The 26,108-nt window shown below is 34.2% G+C and overlaps 1 protein-coding gene across 4 annotated transcripts in view; it reads right to left on the bottom strand.

The window, feature by feature from the left end:
- tn (tripartite motif containing protein thin) overlaps window positions 1–26,108 on the bottom strand; it is a 149,735-nt gene that overhangs the window by 72,148 nt on the left and 51,479 nt on the right. The window contains exons 1-2 of one of the 4 annotated variants that reach the window (XM_029316631.2): window positions 13,231–13,300; window positions 8,423–8,526 (exon numbers count right to left, since the gene is read on the bottom strand). The exons of 1 other annotated variant lie outside the window; for it this stretch is intronic. The gene's annotated coding sequence lies outside the window, so the exon portion shown is untranslated. 2 more of the 4 variants (XM_029316632.2, XM_085486955.1) reach the window with 2 other exon arrangements.

Raw genomic sequence — 26,108 nt, 5'->3', positions numbered from 1 at the left:
TTTGGGACAGTTCGGTGTAAAGTCGTAATTTTCTTGCATGACCGCCATTACACGTATCTAATTGAACGGCACTCTTATGCAAAGGCAGTCTCAAAATTTGCATGCAATAACGACCCCATTATTTTTCATTGCAAAACACTCTTAAACGTGACGCAAAAGCTCACGATTTTTCATCAATTTGATGATAAGTTATTAAGGCGGAAAAAATCGTTAAACATCGTATATAAATCGTATTCGGTGCAAATAGTAAGACTCGTGTAAAAATCAATCGTTCAACGAATGCAAATATTTGTCAAATAATCTCAGTTTCACAGACGGCAATTTCCTCCCTTCAATTTTAACAAGTCAGCTTACGTTACGTAACAACAATTCCGACAAAGAAGATTAAAGACGCTTTAGTCTTCAGATCGTCGATAAACATGTATGGAGAAAGGCCACGGGGCACGGTTTTATTATCTCCCGTGCACTTTTATGAAACTCTGTCACGCAAACAGAAGACGCGAGACGCATCGCACCGAAAGAATAATAGGGGAAGAGAATATAAAATGCGCGCGAGAGGCGGAGCACCTCGGCTTCTCTCGCTTTCGTCTAGTGTGAATAGTCTCTTTATCATTTGCATAGGAAAAGGAGCGAGATGGAGAGAACGGACGAGCAGATAAACGGATGGACAGACGGACAAACGACGGAGCAAATCTTATTGTTGAATCGGGGATTCTTCTTGCGGGAACTAGGGTAGACAGCGGAGAAGATTAGGGAGAAATCTTCTTCGTCTTCTTTCTGTGGCGAAGCCAAGTACAACGCTTTATATATTTGGCGCAGAACGCGATAACGACGTCGGTTTTCTGCACCGTTCTTAGTCGCGCGAACAAGAAGGAATATTATCGGAAACGTTGCTCGAACTGCACTTGAGGTGTCAATGATGAGATACAGGATAGTGTTTGCTGTTGACCAATTAAAATTATATAGGTGACCATCTAGATGAAACTTTGGCGTCATCTTATCTTTATATAGATAATAAAAATATGTATTATATATATATGAATACTAAAATAAGAAAATAGTAAAATACTAAAATAATAATAGTGAAAATATACATAAAAGTACTTAAATAGTAGAACTCAAGTAGTTTTAATCCATGAGCTTTAAGGATTACAAAATTGTCTAAAAATGTCCTTAATATTTTTATTGCTGTACGTACCCAGGACAATTAATTTACATAAATTATTCTAAAAAGTTCTGTTAATGAAAATATTAAGGAAATTTCTTAGACAATTATGTAATCCTTAAAACTCATGGATAAATTAAATTATCACTTTAAACGACTGAAACGAATTAGAAAATAAATGGGCTGGCTTCCAAAATTTCGAAATTTTTTAGTATGAAACTAAGGACCATTTTATAGACGTATTCCCATATTTATCACTAGTTTACATATGTGATTATTAGCACTTTTCTCAGTATTTTTTTTTCAATAAAGTAAACTGATATACAAACATTTTCTTTATATCCATTAAAAACTGTAGACTTTCCTCTTTTCAACATATTCCATTATAATCCTTCCATTCCATTATTATCCCTTCATCATTCCTACTGCTTTTTGCGCTTTAACCTGCAACAGCATGTCACTTTTGTCACGATCGGGCGTTATTTTATGCATTGCCAAGCGTCGTGAAACATAAAGCCAAAGCCCGGCTTTAAATGACGGCCCTTTGTCCGGCAGTTAACGTAATTACATTTTCGAGCGATTTGTGAATTTCCGCAGCAGTGGGACGTTTTCACAAAAAAAACCTGCAATAAGCATGTCCTTTGCTGTCACGTAATTCTATCGAAGAATCAAGTGTACCAACATTAACGAATATTAAACATCTGCGGATTTTTTCCCTACATATATACCGATCTTCTTCCCTCGTAAAAACTTTCAGTGTATTATCTTCGCAAAAAATATTCCAATGCTAAATTGAAAAAAAATTCATATAAACTCGACGAGCTGACTTTTGATCCAGATATTAAAAACCGGTTGCACATTTTATTTCATCATAAAGCATTAGCGCGTCAAGGATCTCGTCGTCGTACAATGTCATAAAAAAAAGAACAATTTTACTTATGTATGTATATATATATATATATATATAGTATGTGTATGTGTCGATGTCAAAAACACACTCGACTGGCTCATATCTTTTGTAAGTAGGTATCGTTTGTGGCTCGTGTGACGCAAAGTAGTAAAAAACATTCCGGAAACGGTGCGGAAACGACGCCACTTTACACCTTTGTGGGTTCCCCATATTGCTTTTGGCCTCTAACACCATAACTTTAGAAAACAATTGCGTAGAGAGCGTAAAAAAAAGCGAATTGTTTTCTTACAAATCACACTTTATCAATAAAAATAAAAAGAATAATAATTTTCGATATAATCTGTGATCTTCGATGAATCTTGGAACTCTTACGTTAATTTTCACGACTCTAAGGGATTTAAAAAAGATAAAGATGACTTTGTTTTAAATATATCTAGATACAAAATAAAATAATATATAGCGATTCATCTGGATAACTTCCAGATAATATTATTTTTAAGACCACTTATCTAAACACGGTTATAAAAAAATGTAAATTATAAAATGGATATAAAAATATATTCTAATTTTTTTTAAATACTTAATTTTTTTATGTGCTATGACTCTAAACTAAGAATAAACTAAATTTTATCTAAACATTATTTTAGATAATTTAATAAAGATAACACTTTGTTCATCTAAGATACAGCTATTGTATATAGATAATCCATATTTTTATTATCTATCCAAAGATATAATTTGACACCAACATTTCATCTAGATGATCATCTACCATATAATTTCATTTAGATAACGCTGCGCACGTGAAAAAAATATGACATCTGCGCAAGGCAGTCACTATAAAACAAAGTTCTTGATTAAATCGCCGCGATACTTTGCGAAGAATTAAATCGCGAATTTTAATTCTTTTTTTTTTCCCATCTGTTCGCGCGCGTGCCGATCGCTCGTTCTAAACATCCCAGATATTCGTTGGATCTCCGCGAAATCCCATTAGAGCGATTGTAGGAGAAACCAGGCGCAAATGCGCACGTCCTCGTAATTCAGCGATTATGTCCCGCTATTACAATTCAGCCGTACGTGCAAACGATTCGATTGTGGACAAAAGCGACAAGATGATCCATAACGAATTGTCTGAGGGCAAGTACTAATCGTGCAGAAGCACAATTTGGCGAGCGACGAGACGATTGTACGGCGAGACTATAAACGACTGTTTGGTCCGAGGACGATTTAATCCCTGAATGGATCGCGTCAAGAAAACCGCCGTTAAATCGAGTTAGAACGAGACGCTACCGAAGATATATGCTGCTCATTTCCTCTGATAATCCAATTTTGCAAGCAGAATCCATCCGAGAGAACAAACGAGTATAAATCAATATATTTATAGATTTTTTTTTCTTTCGTAAAAATTATTTCTTTACCATTTCAATGTCAAGTTTCATTCTAAAATTATGCAATTTTTATAATTATAAATCCTCTTGTTCAGCCAAGAACAAAAGAGTACATGAATAGAGATATTTATGCGTATTAAGTGATTTATTGAGAATTTTCATGTCAAGTTTAACTCTCGAAAGTTATGGATTTTTGCAAATTATAAATCCTCTTGTCGCGAATTCTTAAACAAAGTTCAAAAGCTGCTCCCGAGACGTCGAGTAACAAATATGCTTATTTCGGGAGTTTATATCTTTACTCTTCGGCCTTGAGTCGTCTCGTTTGAGCGAAGAATTAATTGCGACGACCAGAGGATAAAGATGCGGATGAGAAACGCCGCAACTTTAATACGTTTTCAAGGTGCTACGAAACATTATTATTAAAAATTCATTGGGAAGAACTAAATTGAGAGTAAATTGAATTACGATCGAATGATACGCCTGCGATATTTTTCAACGTGATATTCAAACATATTTTAGCCGCGTATATTTTTTTTCCCCTAAAACGCCCGTAAATAAAATATTTTCGTTCAATCCGTTTGAGTTCCGCACGCGAAACATTTTTCGGTTTGCGCGGTTTTTCCGCGCCACGATGAACTTATCATTCTGACGTAACGATCGTTATGCGGTCGCCGCGTGACAACGTTGAAATATCAAGTAGGAGGCCTGTATATATATAAAAGTCCGGGGCCGGTCGCAAAACCGGAACGGAGAGAGAGAGAGAGAGAGAGAGAGAGAGAGAGGAGAGAGAGAGAGAGAGAGAGAGAGAGAGAGAGAAGCCCAGTTGAAGCCCCGGATTATGCGCCATGTCGAAAATGCGGCCCGCGGTTTCCGCTGACCGCGCCGCTGCGATTCACGGTTCGCAATAAATTCCAGCATATTTCGGCGATGCTCCACTATGTTACCTACTTATAGTTAACTGTACGTTACACAACACACACACACGCGCGCGCGCGCGCGCGCCGCGGAATTATATTCTCCCTGTCAGGCGCGACTGTATATATAATACATATACGAGGCGGGACCGTAAAATTATAACGCTGGTCGGCGTTTCTAATTTCGGTGAATGCACTAATGTTTCGCAAAATGCATCGGGTCACTTAAACGAGTAATGCACGTGGATAGGAAAGGTCGTATTGTATATTGTTATATTGCAATCTAATATTACCGCGCTATTGTAATACGTAACAGTAATATTTTCTGCGATATTATAAGATATAATATTTGTATATTATATATATATATATATATATATATATATAATAAATATTATATAATATATATATAATCTGTAATATGTTGTACAATGTATAATATATAATTTATAATATATTGTATAATATAAAATATATAATAAGACATATATTATAAGATATAATATTTGTATATTATATATATATATATATATATAATAAATAAATATTATATAATATATAATCTGTAATATGTTGTGCAATGTATAATATATAATTTATAATATATTGTGTAATATAAAATATATAATAAGACATATATTATACAAATATAAATATCTAATTTTTGTTATATCTGATATTCACATTAATAAAGTTTATACTGCTTCAAGCAAAATATGACTATCTGTTTAGAGAATTATTGATTGCTATAGCAGCAATAAATAATGAATAACAAAATTTGCTGCATATATTTTAGAATTTATTCTCGACGATGCGGTATTTGCTGTCGAAAATTTTTTGCGAGGTCGTCATACGTTGCTCTTATTCCTCACACGACATTTATTACGTGCCTAGGTGCACTTTGTAGCTCGTTAGTTTGCGATGCACCCTTTCAATCGCACGGCAATCCCCTCACTACTTTTGCTACACGAGTCTTCGGGGTGGTCGAAGGGAAAAAGAATAAAAAATAGAAAGGCGCACTAAAAAAAAGCACTAAAGTTCGAGACATCGCAGAGCTTTATCCACTTGCCGCTTGTCAGTAAAGTGATCTAATTTCGGCCGAAAAGACGATTTAAACGTCGCTTGATTTCGCCATTCTGTGTAACACGTTCTTTCTACTGTGAAAATGCAACCCGAATATACAATGGCTCGAGCGAAAAGATGTGCAACGCGAGCGAATGAAATTCATTGCACATACGTGCAATATAATGATCCGATGCAATTGTGCTATTTATAGATACAAATATATCGACTATGGCATTAAATAAATTTGGCGCGTTTAAATAACCTCTATAATAATAAATTACAACTGATTTAAACACGCAAACTCGTTTAATTATAATATACTTATAAATAAAATCGCAGCCGATAAAAATATGCGATATTGATGATGAATTTGTCATTTGAATAATTGCATTATAAATCTTACGCGATGCTATATTAATTTCGCAATGTAAAAAAAATTACTTTCGATAAAAGGATGACACAGTGTAAAACTTGGCGAGAGGGCAATAGTATTTTCTCGACGAATTCAATTATCTCTTTAATCGTCGGATATAGTTAAGCGTCGAAAGGAAATACCAAACAAAGTTAACGTTCTTTCTTTAGAACGGATTATCGATGTCGTTTTAACGCGTGAACAATTTGAAATATTTTCTGCGCTAAAAAAGGAAATTTATCAAGTGTATCTGTTATAATGATTTCCCATGAAATGATAAAAATTTATATTTAAAATATAATAATAATTTAATAACGATAATTTAATCATTCTTTTTTTCGTTTTTCCTTTGAAATATAATAAAGCATTTTAATTGCGGATATTTTGTAACAATGCCCCCTGAAATAACTGAAATAAAATTCGCTTTTATAAACGAGTAACTAACCGAGTAATGTAAATAACGTCCCGAAATAATCCCGCGTAAAATCAATGAATCATCGGATTTATACAAATTTCACGCTTGCATCATTTCGGTTGTATTATTATAATCCTTACACGTAGCATTTAAAGCTCGTTATACTACGCACGTCACAACTAATTCCAGAATATATATTAAGCACTTACTGAAAAAACATCTCATTCTTCCGGTTTTTACTACCCATTAAAGAATTATTATTTCATGTATTTATTAACATCATATATAAATATAAGTTATTAAAATCTTCTTTTTTGCGCGTATTTTTTCGTGAAATTTACATTTTTAAATTAAACTCCAATTATTAGTTTCCAAATATTATATAAAAAAATATCGAAAATTGTTATGTAAAAATACAGCAATAATATAATATAAAAATCAATTTGATATATAAACGTATGTGTGATATAGAAAAAGCGATTGATGAATTCACTTCTGACACAGAAGAATGGGACTCATTTGTGGCGAACGGTTCTCGATCTCAAAGTCAGAAGAGAAATGGATTTCTTGTACCTACCAAGAGGAATTGACATAAATGTAGATCCACCTGTACAAATGAAGACCCATTTTTCACTTGGCAGCCTTGTGATTCTGCCAACGACTTTTTACGATAACTCGACCGAGGTCTGCGATAACTAACTACAATGCGATATCAGGCGTTACATACCGTGCTACTCTAAAACCGATAAATCATACCTCGCGCTCATTTTTGTAAAATATCGGTCAGACTTATATAGCTGCCTCGAGCGCTTTATCTTGGAAACATTTATGGGACCGACATAGATGATATTGACGTAACTAATTTTTCGACGTGCATCGCAATAAATTTCTTATGGCACGACATTTCTATATGTATATCGCGAGAAAATAACGACTCACATACACAAACAGACAAAAAAATATAAAGAGAAATATATTGAATTAAAATCGGACATATTACATATTTATAAAAGATTTTTGTTTTTATTTCGCGATTTGTATATTGTCATTCTGCAGTCATTGAATTTATATTTCGTTTATATTAAAAGAGTTTTATTTATTTATTTATTTTTTTTTCAATTCTAACATTGACTTATATTAACTAATTTACGACACACGCAATTCGGGTTATTAATATTTCATATTTATTCTTTACAATATTATAACATTTTTTATATAACGTTAACATATGCAACGCACAATGGAACATATTAGAATATTTTTATTCCATTGTAATTTATATTTATTATACTTTATTTCATTGTATTGCAATGTAAATCCCCTCGAGACAAAAGCTTTTGCCAGGACTTTTAATCATCCCACTCGTGTCACAGAGAGTTTCATCTAACAAATCGGAACGCGCTATCATCATCCTCTCTTTCGTTAATCGATAAACATAATTATTCCACGTCAGTTTTGCGACAAAAGTTTCCGGCAAAAACAAAGCTTTGTGGATCAGAGACGAGAAGGAAAAAGCGCTGCGACAATCGGTAACCCTCCAGCAAAATGAGCTCCATATATATGCATAATGAGTTATATATCATAAAAGCCACCGCGCAACGAAGATTGATTAGTGCAGATTCATTTGTTCGTCGACTTTTTCTTATTAACTCTCTCCTTTTCTTTTTCTCCCTCTCATCGTGTAATGATAATGCAATTATTCTTGGGTAAAATTTGGGTATTTTTAATGAGATCCGACAGAGACAAAGTTTACTAACAAGATCATTATAAAACTCATTAATACCGTGTTATTATCGGAGTAATGATTTTTATAACCCAACCATAAAGATTAGATGAAATCATTATACTCCGATGTTAACAGATCCATCCAAAACTTTGTTATCAATGTGTATGGAATGCTGAATTAATGATGCCGAAATAAATGAATCACCATTATAATTATTACAATGTAACAAGTGTGTTAATTATGCTTCAATAAAATACGAATATCCATAGTATTACGATATGTAGGCAAGTAACATATAATAACTCTGTCATAAATGGAACATTATCGATACATTCAATAAATATATTAATATTTAAGAGCTTCAATGTTAATGCACAAAACAGCCGGTCGAAATATGCTTTTCAAAAACAAAAATGGATCTTCTCACCTGACTCGTTGACCGCCTTTCGGCGTCAACCTCGGTCGGGGTCCTCCCCTAGTGGTCCCCGATTTCTTGGACCTTCCAGACACCGAAATCCAGCGCTGTGACAGCTAGAAAAACCAGAAACGTCCACTCTCGTTAAACCACGAACGTCCGACGCAACGCGAAGACATTTCGGGAATCGCGCATTTTCTCGCCGTCCCGTCCCACATAAATCGTCATCCCGCATGCATGTCGTGTGTATACGTATGATGCATGAGTGTGTCGTGTAAATTTAAGCGCACTGTCATGCGGGCGAAGCGCTCAATGAAGACGGGCTCCGGCGAAGCTGGACGGACCGATCCGGCGAATTTTGGCCGCGTTACAGGACGACGCTAGGATCGTGATCGGCGGACGGAACATTGCCAGGGAACATTGCGAAGCGAGGAAAAAAAAATTGACGCCGCTTGACAGCTAGGGATCCTAATTAGCGCGATGTCGCCTCGAGGCATTGAGATTTCGCGAAGGGAGAGACAGAGAGAGAGAGAGACATTTGCCTGTAATTTACTGTCGCGGTGTCTCGTTACATCGTCACGACGAGAAGCCAGGAGAATATTTTTTCCGTAATTCGATTAAAAAAAATTATTTCGGAGACAACGCGACGATAAACCGAGCGAAGAGCGGCGCTTCAGTGAAAGCGGTCGACGTTAAATCAGACACGTGCGCGTTATATGCATCGCTTGTGTATGTATATATATATATATATATATATATATATATATGTATATATATATATATATATATGCTCGGCCCGATTGGTTACGAAGCGATTTTTTAAAATAAACCTGCGTAGCTCGCGTTTATTTTTTCGCCGTAGCTCTTTTTTTTATTTTCTTCCTTTTGCGCCTCGCTTTTGTAACGAAAGCAAACGTTATTCGCGCCGATATTCGCGCGAAAATATTCATAGCGCCGTTGTTGGCCGGGTCATCTTGCACGGTTCGGCTGCTCGCGTTTTCTGCAGAGAACTAGTATAGAGAGGGATTCACGATTTTCCTATTTCAACATTCATGAAAAACGCACATACCAAAGTATGAAAAATTCATAACCCTCTATCGCGATTTTAACGACTGTAATATGAGAATTTCGTCAACTGAGACTAGTTCTCCAACGCGTCCCGAAAAAGAGAAAGATATATATATATATAAACATCCGCAGAGGGAGACAAGAGAAGGCATTTATAATTAAATTACATAAAAATAGAAATTTTTTTTAAGAAAAAATTCTTTATCAAATAAGATCCCTCAAATAATTAAAAAATTAAGAAAAAAATAGTAATAAGAAACAAAAAAATTTTAATTATGCCCCTGTCTGAAAAAAATTCTGCGGACGCCCATATATATATATATAAAATTTTTTTGTTTCTTATTACTATTTTTTCTTAACTTTTTAAATTCAATTTTTTAATTACTCGAGAGATCTTATTTGATAGAGAATTTTTTCTTAAAAAATATTTCTATTTTTATGTAATTTAATTATTAATATATATATAAATAATACAAATAAATATATAATAAAAGAAAATATAAAAAAAATAAAAAAAGTTTATATACAATATTTTCTCTTCAACATCCGCGAAATTAACGAGCTTCAAGAATTTCCCGATTGGTGCTTACAACTATCGAAACGCGGCGATTCGACCTTTGCACCGTGATTTTCTCCACCCTCTCCAGTTGTTTCAAGTACGTCGTATATACGCTGTTCGGCGGAACACTCCTCGAAAGTATCTCGGTCTCTCAACGAGCGAGCGCTTGTTTCCTGGACTCGAGCCAATCCCGGTCCCGTATATACTTTCGGGAACCGAGTTAGCTTCACTCGCGAAAAACGCAGAACGAAACGAGACGGACAGCGAGACTCCGCGAGCTTCAATTCGATTTCCGCGCGTTCTCCATTATTTTCCATCACCTATCCCGGTCCCCGTCGTTACGTTCCTCCGTCGATTTTTTGCCCGGCTGTTTCCCCAATTTGCATCGGGAGATCGGACTGCCGCGTGATTCGCGATGCGATCGAAAAAAAAAAAAAAAGAGCGGCCGAGTAAGGATGAATAGCGCGAAGGAAAAAGCGGAAAATAGAACGCGCGGAGGCTGATGAGGATCCTTTCTCCGTCGCGGCCGCCGGAAAAACTGTAGCGAGAGGGAAGCGAGTAATTGGACACCGGGTGGCTATATTAGAGCACGCGAAGACAGAGAGAGAGCGTCGAAGGAGAGACGGAAAGGAAAGAGGACGGACTGAGAAAGAGAAGACGATGACGGGACAGAAGTGAGATGGCAAAATTGGTACGACGGATAAGTGGAAGAAGAAAATGATACGAGGGGTGGGTCTTTAAAAGACGGAAGTAGGAGAGCCGAACGTATACGGGATGTCCCAGAACTTGTGGTGTAAACCTTTTAATGGCAGATTCTTGGGATAATTTGGAGACGAGTTTTTCTCGAGAAAAATGTCAAGACAAATCAATCACTTTCAAGTTTACAAACTATAAGCCTCGTGGAAAAATTAAGTATCAAAATCACATTCTTTTATTAATATCATGTAGAGTTTACTTTGATAAAATTTTAATTTAAGGCTTAATTACGAAGATACACGATGGGAACACGCAAAAAATGATGGTTTCTCTCGACATTTTCGCTGAGGAAAAATTGTCTCCAAATGATTTCAGGAATCTGCCACATGTTAACAGGTTTATTATTAATTTTGGGACACCCTGTATAAACTCGAAAGAGATTTCGCGATGGCGACCGTGTGCATCTCACTTTAAGAGAAGATAGAGAAACGTGGTGATGCGAGAAAAAGATGAGAAGAGAGAGAGAGAGAGAGAGGGCAAAAAGTGAAAGAAGATAGAGAGAGAAAGGAGCAATGAAGCGAAATGCAAGGTAGATTGCGAAATCGGTACAGTCAGAGAACACGAGTCAGGAAATGAGAGGAGAGAGAACGGAAACATGGGAGAGATCAAGTTAATAGAAACCGAAGTAAACCGAATGTGCATGCAAATGGGACAAGATGTAATTGAGAGGAACGGGAAAAGGAAAATAAAGTAAAGGGAGTTGAGAAATGAAGGGTCTGTGGAAAAGAAGAAAAAACAACCTAGGAGAGATGGTATAACAATAAGCGCAATTATTTTCGCTCCGCGAGTGATTATTGTGCAATATTTGTAGCATCAAAAGAGAGTAATCAAAGAAAGCAAACAAGGTAAAACATAATAATGAAAATAGAAAGGATTAAATCTCTCTCTCTCTCTTCCTCTCTTTCTCTCACTATGTATAGGGTGTATCAGAATAAGTGCGAAAAATTTTAGAAGGTGATTCTTTGTTGAAAATTAAGGAGTTTCTTATATAAAAGTTTTTATTATTTTTTTTCTCATATATTTCAGACAAATTTAAAAAAATGAAATTTGATGGATATTTTTCACTACCAAAAAAATATTTTTTTTTTTTTTTTAAATAACTTCCCTCTTTAGAAAAATATAACTCTTCAGGGAGGGATTTAAGCATATATCTTTATAAGCAATGTCCTTAATTTTCAATAAAGTATCATTTCCTAAAATTGATCACCCTTATTTAGATACACCCTGTACACATACAAAATAACAAAAAGGACTTAGAACAAAATCGAAATGGAATGAAATATTTAAATAAAAGCGATAAAGTCCTTTGCTTAAGAGAAGGGACAGAATGAAGAATCCTTTTACTCTAAAGTGACATTTTAATGAGAAGCTATGCGGCATTAGCGAGTTAGAACGCAAGGGGGAGTCAATGTTAACTACAGACAAAAAGAATCTTTAATAAAGAATTTTGAAAAAGGGAGTTGCGCAGAAGCGACAAGGACTAAAGTGAAATGTCCCGGGACAGATTAGCGTTAAGGAAGACAAATGTATTAAAAGGAGAAAAAAAGAAGAAAAAGGGAAAAAAGGAGGAAAATGGGGAGTCAAAAAGTCATGCGGAAGAACAAGAGGAAAGCGGACGAAATCGGAAGAAACGTAGCGAAAAATTCAAACGGGGACAGCTTCAATGGACAGTAATGTAAGGTTTGGACCATTCTCTCTCTTGCAGTGACTTATTTAATTTATCATAGAAAAGGAGGTAAAACACACAGAAGGATCACGGAAAGAGAGAGAGAGAGAAGTCTCGAGAGAGGAATCAATTTGAAGCACCCAGAATCGACCCAAGAAGGACAAATACGCAGGATCCGAAGAGAGGATCTTCTCTCTCTCTCTCTCTCGTCATCGTCGCGATACCGTTTTAGTATCCGAGCGCACCGGTGTGCATTATCTAACACTTAAAATTAGATGGCGACGGCAGCGACGACGACGAGGATGATGACGATAGCGAAGACGACGAAACTCTCTCTCTCTCTCTCTCACTCACTCACTCACTCTCTCTCTCTTTCTCTTTCTTTCGCGACCCGTAAAGAGGAGGAGGAGACCGGATGGAAATCTCCGTGGAGAATGCGATTCTCATGGATTACGTCGAGATGCACCGGCGATGCACTTGCACTGATCACGTGGTGTGGAACTTCCTCTCTCTCTTTCCGACGACACTTTTTTCTTTTTTTTTTTTTTTTACAGCACTGTATATATATATATATATATGGCACGAATAAATGCGGTCTCTCTCTCTCTCTCTCTCCTCTTTTATATTTCTCTCTACTTCCTCCGGCCTTACTTTCCGGCGTCGTATCGCTTTAAGTAGTGTGGTGGTGTTTTTATCGTATGTGGTGTGGAGATGATATGACGAAGAGATGCGACGAGATGAGAGACGAGATTTTTTTACTCAGAGACGCACCGCGATTCGTCCGGGCCGGCTGGCCGCCCGTCTCAGAATGTCTTATTAGTTATTTCTGGTTTAGCTACTTCGTCACGGCGCTCTGTTCCTCTTCCTCCTCTCTCTCTCTCTTTCTCGCTCCTTCTTTTCTTGATCTTCTGCCCGAGAGAAGAGACCGACTCCCCTTTTCCGCTGCCCGATCCACTTCCGAAAGCATTCGAACCCGATCTCGAAATCGCGCCATCGGCCGTGCAAGCTCGAAAGCTCGCAATCTCGCAACTTCCGAAAGCATCGAACCTGATCTCGAAATCGCGCCATCGGCCGTGCAAGCTCGCAAGCTCGCAAGCTTGCAAGCTCGAAAGCTCGAAAGCTCGCAAGCTCGCAAGCTCGAAAGCTCGCAAGCTCCCGCGGATCATCGTGTAGTGCTTGCGGCGAATTCAGCGAGATCTAACAAGAACGATGTGATTCTTTCGGAATTTCTTTCTCGATCGCCGGAATCCAAAAATCAGAGCATCGCATTCCGGAAACAATCGGATCTCCTACCCTCAAGAAGTATATCCACTTTAGAAAGGGATATCGGTCGCGAAAAGAGGAGTGTGCTTTCCCCTCTTTTGTCTTTGAAACTTTTCAATGAGATTTCCCCCGTATTGTGCAAGTGCATTTCTCGAGTACACGAGCCGTTTCGTCGACAGAATATTGAATTACGCTTTGCGGAGATTTTGAGATAAATTTTTTTCTTCCTCCGCTCTCTTGGCACAGCCAAGTGTCCTGTTATTGTGTGCCCCGTTTATTCATTCAATCATTTATTAAAAATAGGACCCGCAATATGTCACTACCCAGGTAGAACATCGTGACGTCGTCATGATTTTATTCATCACTTAAAAGTTATCTAGGTAAAAATGATACAAACATTATTTAAAGATGACAAAAGAAATCACAAACTTAATCATTTAGCTTCCTAATATAACATAATCGCTTTATATAATTTTCAAAAATTTTATGTTGCTTGAATATTGTTATTAGAATATGTATGAACGATAGAATAAATCAATAATTGCAATATACATTTTTTTCAAAATAAATTTTAAATCACGTCGTCATGATGTCATTTTTTTCTATTTTTTTTTTTTTTTTTTTTTTTTGAAGCGCAAATCGAAAATAACGCGATATCGCGACGCAGATTCGTTGACGCTTTTTAAACGATCAAACGATGAGGTGTCCTGATGAAAATTCTGGTCTCGCGGGAGTTTATCCTCTTTGATAAGAATAGGACATCCAATGATGCTCCCTCTTTAACCTTCCGGAGATGAAAGTTTACGACTAGGTGTAACTTCTTCTCTTTGTCCGCGGTTATTCCCAATTGTTGCTTTTACAACCCCTGAATTTTCTCCTTGTTCGCCCCCATAATAATACGCGCGTACGTGTGTGCCACGTTTTATCTATGTTTTATTACTAGTTATAAGAACCGTCGGTTAAATAGGCGCGTCGCGCGCTTGGGGAGCTGCCTTATAAAAGAAAAAACCCATCCAGTACCTGTAACATTAAACTTTATCGCGCGATAAGACTGTCCATTTTATGAGAATTAAAAAGGTACCGCGATTGCTCCCTCTCTCTTTCTCTCTAGGGGATGCAAATCCCTTTTCTACACAAACTGTATATGGCGTATAAATTCTTGTATAAACGCTTTCATTATTTGCTTCCCATTTTTTTACAATGTAACCGGGATTAATATAAAAGCTATTAATGCAAAAGTAATGAAATAGCAACATTCATAAAATATGCATAACTGTTTTTATTTACGATAACAAATTTTAAATAAAAAGGATTTATCGTTGCATAATATATCCTCGAAATGATTATAAATCGCATAAAAGAAATTTCGTCGAGATCAAATAATTTATTGGCAAAACATTTCCTTGCATTCACTTGACTGACTGTGTTAACAAAAATTCTAATAAAAACGCCTTCATTATTTGCTTCCCATTTTTTACAAACGTAACCGGGATTAGTATAAAACTATTAAATTGCAATGAAAAACTATTATTAGGCAGTAGTGCAAAAGTAACGCAATATTCAGAAAATATTCGTAATTGTTTTTATTTGCGATAAAAATGTTAAATAAAAATGATTTATCGTTGCATAATATATTCGTGAAATGATTATATATATATATATATATATATATATATATATATATAATTCACATAAAAGAGATTTCATTAATATCAAATAATGATAAGACATTTCCTTGCATTTACTTGTGTCAATAAAATCACGATAGGACGAGATCGAGATTTGCCCGCATTAGTTTCGTTAACATAGCAAGTGAGATTACGCCTGCAAGTTGAAAATAAACGGAAACTTTAAATTGTATCGATTTACTCGTCCGTGAAGTCACGTTCGAGCACGAGTAAGGATAGTGAGAGGAAAAATTCTTTTTCCCTCTCTCTCTCTATCTCTTTTCATACTCGCACGCTTCGTGTTAGCAGTGCTTCCTCTTCCAAATACGGATGATGTGTTAAAAGAGATCTCGTTAAAGTATGTGACCCGTTACCAAGCTCGGAAAGAGAGAGAGAGAGAGAGAGAGAGAGAGAGAGAGAGAGAACGGGCAAGTTTAAAAGATGACAAAGTGTATGCCGGCGCACTACGTACGGGCTGCAGGTTGCTCGACGTAACGACCCTTACATCCCCATTTATGGCTTCCTATCCTTTCAAAAGCCCGGCGGTAATAAATGATAGCGAGAGTAGAACGCGCCGAGTTAGGAGGAACGGAGAGAAAGAGAGATGGAGAGAGAGAAAGAGAGAAAAGAGATGACTTTTTCTAATAGTTTGCACCCCGACGGGTAATTAGACGCGGAGAATTAGTTTGCGGATCGTTACGTTGTGGCCAATAAAAGCGTACCCGTTTGCGAAAAGTGTTGGACGACATGACAGATCGTTGAACTTTCGCGACGCGAGTGTGAAATTGCGAGATTATTATTATCCGCGCATTATCTCGGGAATCCACGCAAACGCGGCCCTTTTCCGAGGTCTACATTCAACCCTGTTTAATATAAAGATGCCTCTTCATACGCAGCATGCTGCAGCAGCAAATCAGTCACGTGATCAAAATTTATTAGAGCATATTTCTTCGTTCTCTTATTATTTCAAGGTTAAAATTACGATTTTTGATTTTATATTCTCATAATAATTTATTTTATTCTCAAAATCTATTATTTAAATAATATAATAATAATAATAATAATTAGAATCAACTAGTTGCGTGTTCTGCTTTGCTGCCTTTGCTGGTCGTTCAATTAAACTTCACCAATACCAACAAACTGCTGCCGCAGCATGCTGCACGTGAAATAGTACCTTAACGCATTGATAATAATTAATTATTTTATATATTTTATATATTTTCGAGAGTAGAATACTTGTAACAGACGAAATTTTATTCTGTAGAATAGGTTGTCCGTAGGTTGAGAGTAATAAAAAGGGAACATGTAAGAGAAGAGACACAAAAAATATGTAATGTGGAGAGGAACGAAATCGCGGAATATTGCTCGCGAAAAAATGTCGCGGATAAAGAACCGTTATCAACGTGTAGCATTCGTGTAATTTTTCAGTATCAGGAATACCAACTATTTCAAAATTTAATATATTTTTCTAAAATAAAATTTGAACTACGATATCTCATTGATTTTCTAATATTATAATTCTGCAGAGTTTTATAACTTGTCTTTCTATATATCACTTGTATTTTTTTCTGTTAAGATCATTTTCTTCAGACTTTTGCCAATTAATTTATTAGGTAATATAATACTGTTGTTTAATTTCACGCGACAAATAAATAATTAAAAATCTTCTCAGTCCAACGATTACATTGATTCATGAGCTAACAAATCATTTATTTAGCCAAGTAATTTAATGTTTTCAATTTGACATTAGATAATTTTATTATTTTTTAGGCAAAAATTTTAATTAAGAATTACCAACTATTTCAAAATTTAATATATAATATTTTTCTAAAGTAAAATTTAAACTACAATATCTCACTAATTTTTTAATATTATAATTCTGCAGAATTATATAATTTGTCTTTCTATATATTACTTATATTTTTTTCTATTAAGATCATTTTCTTCTGACTTTTGCCAATTAATTTATTAGATAATATAATACTTTCGTTTAATTTCACGCGACAAATAAATAATTAAAAATCTTCTCAGTCCAACGATTACATTGATTCATGAGCTAACAAATCTTATATTTAACCAAGTAATTTAATGTTTTCAATTTGACATTAGATAATTTTTATTATTTTTTAGGCAAAAATTTTAATTAAGAATTACCAACTATTTCAAAATTTAATATATAATATTTTTCTAAAGTAAAATTTAAACTACAATATCTCACTAATTTTTTAATATTATAATTCTGCAGAATTATATAATTTGTCTTTCTATATATTACTTATATTTTTTTCTATTAAGATCATTTTCTTCTGACTTTTGCCAATTAATTTATTAGATAATATAATACTTTCGTTTAATTTCACGCGACAAATAAATAATTAAAAATCTTCTCAGTCCAACGATTACATTGATTCATGAGCTAACAAATCTTATATTTAACCAAGTAATTTAATGTTTTCAATTTGACATTAAATAATTTTTATTATTTTTTAGGCAAAAATTTTAATTAAGAATTACCAACTATTTCAAAATTTAATATATAATATTTTTCTAAAGTAAAATTTAAACTACAATATCTCACTAATTTTTTAATATTATAATTCTGCAGAATTATATAATTTGTCTTTCTATATATTACTTATATTTTTTTCTATTAAGATCATTTTCTTCTGACTTTTGCCAATTAATTTATTAGATAATATAATACTTTCGTTTAATTTCACGCGACAAATAAATAATTAAAAATCTTCTCAGTCCAACGATTACATTGATTCATGAGCTAACAAATCTTATATTTAACCAAGTAATTTAATGTTTTCAATTTGACATTAGATAATTTTATTATTTTTTAGGCAAAAATTTTAATTAAGAATTACCAACTATTTCAAAATTTAATATATAATATTTTTCTAAAGTAAAATTTGAACTACGATATCTCATTGATTTTCTAATATTATAATTCCGCAGAGTTTTATAACTTGTCTTTCTATATATCACTTGTATTTTTTTCTGTTAAGATCATTTTCTTCAGACTTTTGCCAATTAATTTATTAGGTAATATAATACTGTCATTTAATTTCACGCGACAAATAAACAATTAAAAATCTTCTCAGCCCAACGATTACATTGATACATGAGATGACATAAATCTTCTCCTTAGCCAATAAGTCTTAACTAACTGGCATTAATAATTTATATTTTTTCGCAAGTAGTAATAATTCAGTTTAGTACGGCAGACTCGATGTCTTGCCAGACTGTTACGCGATGCAGCTTCATTTCCATTGTCACTGGTACTTGAGTCTGCTGTTTTCTCATAAGACTCTGCTGCTCTTTCATTTTATGTACATTGCGTCGGAAAGCTCGCAGGATTAAACGAAAGATTATATTGTGTCTGCAATAAAGAGAAACGAGGCTCTTAAAAATTTACACAGTGTGTAGCACGTGTACACTCGGTTTTGTTGCGTCGTATCGCTTTGCACCATGTATGTATATGTATATAAGTCTGATCTTATATCCTTATATATAAAAACGAGCTTATATCGAACTCTGTTCCCCCGGTTTTGGCCGATAAGATTAACCCAGAAATTCTGCTCCTCTACGCTCTAAGTGGATTCCAAATCAGCGACGATAGCGTGGATATCTCTTGGAAAAATCAAAGACGACACTTGGGATTCGAATCTTGGCACGTTTAATTGGATTCCGAAAGTCGATGCGGTATACAAGATCGATCTAGGAATTACTCAATGAAATTCTTTTGAAAAAGAAAACTCAAATCGCAAATAAATTCTTATATACGGAATCACGAAAATATAATTATTTCGTAAATAGAAACTATATATGGCGAAAAATACAAATTTTATTTAAAATTTGAAATATACATCAAGGTATATCTGAATAAATGCAAAAAATTTTAGGAGATGATCCTTATATATACTTTTATATTCCTCCCTGAGGGATTACACTTTTCTAAAGAGAGAAGTAAAAATTAAGTTTTTATTTTTTTTCTAAAATTCCAGATTAAAATTTCAAATAAAAAATGAAACTTGGTGAATATTTTCCACTAACAAAAAGGATATTAAAAAAAAAGTAAAAACTTAAATTTTACCTCCCTCCTTTAATTTTCCACAAAGAATCATCTCTTCAAATTTTTCGCACTTATTTAGATACACCCTGTATATATAAAATATTTACTGATTAATAGAAATTCAATTTATACGTGACTCGATAACAAGTAAACTCATTCTCAATATTATTACACAGAAAAACGTGTGCTTCAAATTCTTTCAGAAACTTTCATCGTCTATTTTCCTCGATTCCGGCTTAAAAATATTTTCGTACCTTTATAAGCGAAAAAGAGGAATAATAAATCGGGAGAGACAGATGAAGCGAGAGACTCAGCGTCGGAGAGGAAATGAGAATTCACGATATACGCGAACGTCGCTTTACGCGAACCATCTTATCGCGCAATGGCGATTTATTTGTTTGCCAAGAGAAAGAAAGAGATCCAGTCTCCGCGCTGATCAGGACATATTCCACGATGCGTTTGTTTCACACGCGGATTGAGCTTGCTCCGTATCGGAGGATTTTTCTTTTTACATTGCGGCTCTGAAAGTTGCACGATAGGAGCGATGGCACATTTTCTCGCGCTCTCTGTAACGCATCCGAATGCATCGTTGCGCATTGTTACGCGAGCAAAATCCCTTAGGCGTCAACCAGTCAGTCAGTCAGTCAATCGAATGTTCGTATCGTTTCTAAGGTACAACGACGTCTCCTGCCGTTTAATACATATACTATTCGTCTCGTACTCTCAGGCTGCCGCCCTGATTTGACGCTACAAAACGAGATTTCGCGCTCGTACACACTGTAAAAAAATACATAATATATTACACAAAAATATGTAAAATTACATAAATAATAAGTGTAAAATTACACGAAAAATAATAGAAATGCTTACCTTTTCATTATTTATTATGTAATTTTATATTTACTATTTATGTAATTTTATATATTTTTACATATGTAAAATTACATAAATAATAAGTGTAAAATTACACGACAAATAGAAATGTTTACCTTTTCATTATTTGTCATATAATTTTACATTTATAATTTATATAATTTTACATATTTTTAATGTAATTTTACATATTTTTTCACAGTACAGATCCAAAATGAAGACGTAAGTCGGCGAATAAGTCCTCCGGACGAGTGGGAGTAAAAATTTAACGCAAATATCTCACTTCACGCTTTGTTTCTAAAGCTATCATAATTATCAGAGTCATAACTCTGTCTAGTTCAGTTTATATGAACTTTATTCAGTGATAAATCTTTTTAGAGAATTTTTGGAATTATATTAGATGTATATGTTACTCTCTCGACAGATCAAGATGATCGTCAGAAATAATCTTCGAAAGATTTTGGCAAGTTACTGCTGACATTAATATCTCCACGTGTCCATTTAATCCGCGATGACCTTGGGAGAATATATCCGCGGAACATCAATTTCTCGGTGTTTTGCAAGTAAAATTTATACAATGTCCAATATATTAATCTTGATGGAATTCCGTCGGCGTACATCGATCGAAGTAAAAAATAATACACCGAGGTCGACCGCGGCGAACTTTCACGTGGAACGAATTTGTCGTTTTAACTTCGAGATGAGCATACGGAATAGAGTGAGATAAAAATTATGGATCTATAAAATTATTAATTACTGGCTTTACTACTTCAGCTTTTTACACTTTCTACTCATGTTTATAGAAGCACATATCTTCAAGAGTTTCAATCTCCAAAGTTTATTGGCCAATAAGTCATCATAACTAAATTCGTGTTACACTATTTGATATCAATCTGCATGTATACATCAATTTCTTAGCATTACATAGTAAAATTTAGAGTTGCCACAAAAATAAATTTTGAAATTCCCGACTTTTTCAGACAATGCGGAAATTTCCCATGACCACAACATGTGTAACCTTAAATTTAGAAGTAGGTATTAGGAAAGAATAGCTTATATTATTAGAAACAATACAAAACACAAACTTGCAAGTTTAATAATATAACGTAATCCTGAATTTAAACCAACAGAAAAAATGCAGAGGAAAATAAGGAATAAGAGAAAAGTCAGTTGAATAAAAACATTTAATAAAAGATATATTTTAATGTTTAATTTACGTTAAAAAAAATAAAATGTAAGTTTTTATAAACCTCTAAAAATATTAAAATTAAAATAAACTTGACATTAGTAAATCTATATCTAATTCCTACATTAAATTTCAATAAAGGAACAATTTTTAATATATACTTTAAAAATAATAGCTAATGCACGGACTAGTATATAAAATGCAATAATATTGAACATTTATGGGAAATGACGAGCAAAGTTTAAAATTCCAGGTTCATTTACATATTTCCCTGATTTTTCCCGGTTTTCCAGATCTGTGGCAACCCTGAAAATTTTAATTAAACTTCTTTTGCGATCGTCATAAATCTTGCCCTGAATAAAGTTCGCTTGATAATGAGCGGACTGGTTCGATTGTCATCCACGTGGAACGCGGAGAATGCGATAGACTTGCAGACCGAATTTTGAAGTTTGCCTTCAGTTACACCGCACAATGGACATTGTACGTGAACCTGTATCCCTACCGGCCGTTTAACGTAAATGGCTACATGAGCCGAAACAAAGGGCTCGTCGAACTAACAATAAGCCTATGCACGGTTCGGCAAACAGGTGTTTCCTGCCATGGCTCTTCGAATTACGTCACATTATCTGGATGAGTAATGGCGCACGATAATTACCGTCGATCAAAACTGATCAATTTTTCACGATGCTCATCAAATCTTTCCATCTCATTTGTAATAATTCACGACACCGACGATGCGAATTATGCAATTGAAAAACAAGACCTGCAATATTGTAATTAACGTGGAAAAATATAATTGATATGAAGAAAAATATTACTAGATCAAATAATAATATTATTCTTTATATATACATTATTTTGTGTATCATGTGAGATTAAACGGGAATATTTATAATTTGGCAATATAATAAATTATTTATTTAAATATTATTTTCTCGTATCATCGCGTTTGAAATTTAGGCATCATGTGTCGCAGAAAATTGTATTGTCTCGAATGTTATTACATTCGGAAATTTATTTCGCGCTTTATATCAGTGCGCTACTCGAGGCTCCGCATGCTACATCCCTAGTTGCTATTTTCACTATCGTCCGGGGTTATTTATAACTGTAACGAATGTACGACAGACACATTTCGTTGCCGGCCCGCAACTCCTACCCGATGAAAAATACAACTCAATCTAAGTCACAATTAAATTTCGCATCAAGATGCTCCGAATACTAACTTATCAAATTATTCAGTGCTGTTACAATATCATAAATACGTGTAATTACGTATATCCTGCGTGTATTATTTTCATGTGTGTGCGATTAATTTAATTTCATTGCCGATTCACAATTTTCATTCGTTGCAAAATTTTTCATGTTTAAACTCACGTTAAATAAGCTGCAAGTAAAAAGCAAAACAGCCCTTATTGAAACGAAATAATTTCGTAGATTCTCCATATAGTCGCGTTTTTCATGAAAAAAATTATATTTTTCGCAAATTCAAAAATTTCGAATAAAAATACGTGGACATAATTTTTTTCGTTTCTCTTTCTCTCTTTCTTCTCTTAAACTGATATTATCTTTCTTAAAATAATAATTGAAAATTCTTTCCGCCGTTCATGGAAGGCTGCATGTGCAAGATAATGATTTTAAAAACCATTTGAAAAAAAATGACAGTATTATATTCATCTGTATAATATGGATTTCACGAAATGGTATCTTTTTATATAAATAACCGAGAGCTCCGACATACAATAATAACGCGATTGTAATAGCATGATTGTTATTTAGTTCAGGTCAAATGATATGAGAGCTTCTGTTAAAGCCCATTAACGACGATGCGAACTATCAATAATACATATCAGATGTAATTATAAATATATTACAGAATTATTATACATATTGTATTAATCAAATCAAAGAATCTATTAATAATAATTGCATTTCTCTCGGTATATTTAATCATGATTACAATAATAATAACAACTATGATAAACTCAATGAGATTAAATAAAATGTGTACAATAATTATTTATTACATGTTTTATTTAATCTCATATTATACATTTATCGTTTCATCCGTGAAAGTTATAATTATAAATGCAACGTCCAATTGCTGCAATTTGCGACTGTAATATAATGTTCCATTGTCTCTAAATGATAAACGTAATTAAATTCCCGTTATTTCAAACGTAATTAAACGCTCAATATAATTAAAAAGACAATTCTTACAGGCAATTTCCGCGTATTTTAGTATCAATTCTCGTTACACGAATACGTCGTATGTAATAATTATTTATTAAAACATTAATCACTCGACCGTCTAATTATTTTACTCGCAATTGGGTAAATTTGTAACATATTAACTCGATAAACACGCAAGCGTTTGTTATTATTAAGTAGACATTTATTCGAGCGATTTTTTTTTCGACCCCATCGGCTTTCGATTTCCATTGACGGACGGCAATTTTATATAACGTATATAATCCACGTCGCGCATTCATATTCATGTGCGTGGAAAGGATAATTTATATTTATCGCTCCATACCCTTTTGACGACTTTATCTCTGACGCGCGTTCATTGTTCTCTCTTACAACGCGAATTGAACTAAAATTCATCATCATGGATGTTTAATACTGAATACCTTTTGCAAAACGTGCATTGCACGGTCCGTTAATTTTGCCGTAGTCGACATCGCGGACGTGCGTCAGGTGATACGTTACGAATTATTTGAATAGCATCGATCTATATTAGAGAATACGTAATATGCCCGGCTAAAACTCCCGCGCCCGCTCAAACAATCCGGATTATATTACTATCGTCATGTTATAATATTAGTTCTCCATGAAATAATAAATCCGCAATTCGACAAGTGGTAGGATAAATACTGCGTAATAATTCTTTATCACAGTCATACTTTAGAGAAAATGTATTAATCATTTCGAGAACAATCTGTTCTATTTATTACATTTGCTATATTTAACGCGCAAAAATGTATGAATGTTATAATCAAATTACGCGCAGTTATATATAACCGAATTGTATATTTTCGCTTTGTAATTTTGCGTTGTTAGAAAATTCGTGACATTTAAATGATAAAATGAGGATTATGATATTAGGGTAAAGTTGGGAGGGTTAATACCCAGCAGGTGGTTAATTGTTTTAGGATTATTGGCCCGTATTAAGGCTTAGGCTGTTTAAACTGGGAAGATTAGCGATTGGTTGCTTCGTATGTATTTCAATCACCCGGATTATATATATTTTCAGTAACAATGGATTCAAGTACAATTCTTAGTGAAAACAACTCGAGTTTTAATTCCGCTGACGTTGTGCAATCTTGAAAATTATATTCGTCTTTAATGGTTCCCGAAACATTTAATTTGACCGATATTAAAATCTGCCTCGAGGTTTCGAAATAATGGAGAACAGTGAAATATCAAATATAATATAACGCTATAAATGAATAATTTGAGATTTAAATAAATAAATAGTTACAAGTTTTAAATATTTTAAGTGTTAAAGTTTTACACGATAAGAATAAATCACTCGTCACACATATGTATAATTTAAATAAAATCTGTAATCTTATAAAATGTGTATTTATAAATTATTATATATTTGCATTTTATAGCTACATTACTCCCTTTTATAAATTTATTTTATTCGTGTTCCAGTGTCAGAAGAGCCGAACGTGGGATATACGAACTATAACAAGACAATTTTTTCGGCTGATAATACACATCAGTATCTAATTTCTCTTCTATTACTTCTATTACTTTTTTACATACTTTTGTTTAACTGAATTTAACTATTTCACAGCAACCAAAATAAAACATTGCTTGCTCCGAAAAGTAATTATTTATAAAAATGCAAATTAACTTTTATTATTCTTATCAAGAGAACACATTTTTTTAGAAAAAAAAGAAAAAATCTTTACCTAGTGATTTAAAATAGAAAGAGATTTTACATAATTTTTAATAAATATTCCCAATCTAATTCTCACTCTCACAAATTGATTAAGACACATTACTCTGCGATCAAACACAGCGTAGGAAAGATTTTATTTTTTTTATACACGTAATTCTTGAATCTTCGAAATAGTTTGAGGATTGCCGATCGCGATAATTTTAGTCTAAAGTGTAGGTTGAATGACGCAAATTGAGACCAGTCGAAAAACAGGAAACTCGCTACGTCGGGGCTTTTCTCTCTCTTGTCTACTTGCGAGAACATTTTCCCCGATTGCCCAACACGGTTTTACACTAAACCCTTGTTATATATATATTTTATAAAAATCGAACCGTGCGTGAAGTTGCACTCGCGTCCGGCAAAAGCCGTTCCTTTTTTCCGCTATCATGTATATACCACGATCCAATTTCCCGTCCGATACGCTCGCTCTCTGCATGGGATCATTGTTTATTTCCGCTGGCGCGTGACAGCGTGAAAAAAAATGGCGAGCGCCGAGAAATCTCCTGCGCGATTCTCCGGGATTTGTAACCTAAATTTGCATTGTGGAGACAATCAGGTCTCGTTGTTATTCTCTCCTCGCTCGTTCCGCTTTATGTTATTTTTCAAATGAAACGTACAATGAAACGT

This window comes from Nylanderia fulva, unplaced genomic scaffold, assembly GCF_048542155.1.
Source record: "Nylanderia fulva isolate GAGA-0341 unplaced genomic scaffold, ASM4854215v1 Scaffold5, whole genome shotgun sequence".
Lineage (NCBI taxonomy): Eukaryota > Metazoa > Arthropoda > Insecta > Hymenoptera > Formicidae > Nylanderia > Nylanderia fulva.
This window is presented reverse-complemented; position numbering and strand designations above follow the sequence as displayed.